The 1,183-nt window shown below is 41.5% G+C and overlaps 1 protein-coding gene across 1 annotated transcript in view; it reads right to left on the reverse strand.

The window, feature by feature from the left end:
- Cep76 (centrosomal protein 76) overlaps window positions 1-1,183 on the reverse strand; it is a 26,003-nt gene that overhangs the window by 17,485 nt on the left and 7,335 nt on the right. The window lies entirely within an intron of this gene.

The following is a 1,183-nucleotide window of genomic DNA, read 5'->3' on the forward strand; positions in this document are numbered from 1 at the left end:
ATCCACGATATATATATATATATATATATATATATATATATATATGTGTGTGTGTATAATATATACATATATATATGTATGTATTTCACAATAGAACTATTTGATATTTCTTCAGCAAATTGGTGTATGCTTGCCTCCAGGTCATTGCTATAATTACCATATTAAGCCTATTTTTATTTTTTTATGTTTAATTTTTAATTTTATAGTTATATGTGTTTGTCTGAATGTATGTCTGTGCATGGTGTGCACTTTATGTATCAGGCCAGATCCTCATGGATTAGAGTTAACTAACAGTCATTAGTGAGCTATCATGTGGGTGTTGTATAATGAATTTGGGTCCTTACAAGAGCAGCCAGTACTTTCAACCACCAAGCTATCTCTCCAGACCCAGGGCTATTTTTGAGAAGACAAAGAACTGGAAATCACTAAAAAAAAAAAAAAAAAAAAATCTCATACTGTCAGAGCAAAGTGGCACACACCTTTGATCCCAGCACTGGAGAAGCAGAGGCAGGTGGATCTCTGTGAGTTCAAAGCCAACATGGTTTGTCTACAAAGCAGGCCCAGGACAGCCAGCCAGGGATATTACAAACAGAAACCCTTTCTCAAAAAACAAAACCAAACTAAAAAAACACCTCCTGTGTAAAAAGAACTTTTTTTGTTTTGTTTTGTTTTGTTTGTTTTTCAAGCCATGGTTTCTCTGCATAGCCTTGGCTGTCCTGGAACTCATTCTATAGAATAGGCTGGCCTAGAACGCAGAGATCTGCCTGCCTTTGCTTCCCAAGCACTGGGATTAAAGTCATGCACCATCACTAGTGTGTGTGTGTGTGTGTGTGTGTGTGCGCGCGCTCTAGTGTGCTTGTGCATGCATGTTTGTGTGCACATGCCCTTGCCCAATTTACTGAGTGTGGAGACCAGAGGCTGGTGCTAGGTGTCCTCCACTACTGCTCTCTGTCTTATTGAGAAAAGGTGTCCCACTGACCCTGGAGCTCACCAACCAGCTAGACTGGACGGGGAGTGAGCTCCCAGTGTGCAGGGTCTCCACTGCCATCAGGGGCTAGGGGCACAGACGCATGCCCTCAGCTTTTCCTGTAGGTGTAGGGATACAAACACAGTTCCTGCTACTTGTGCAGCACCTTAACCACTGAGCCGTCTTGCTAGCTCCAAGGTTGGTTTTTTTTTTTTT

Source organism: Mus caroli, chromosome 18, assembly GCF_900094665.2.
Source record: "Mus caroli chromosome 18, CAROLI_EIJ_v1.1, whole genome shotgun sequence".
Taxonomy (NCBI): Eukaryota; Metazoa; Chordata; class Mammalia; order Rodentia; family Muridae; genus Mus; species Mus caroli.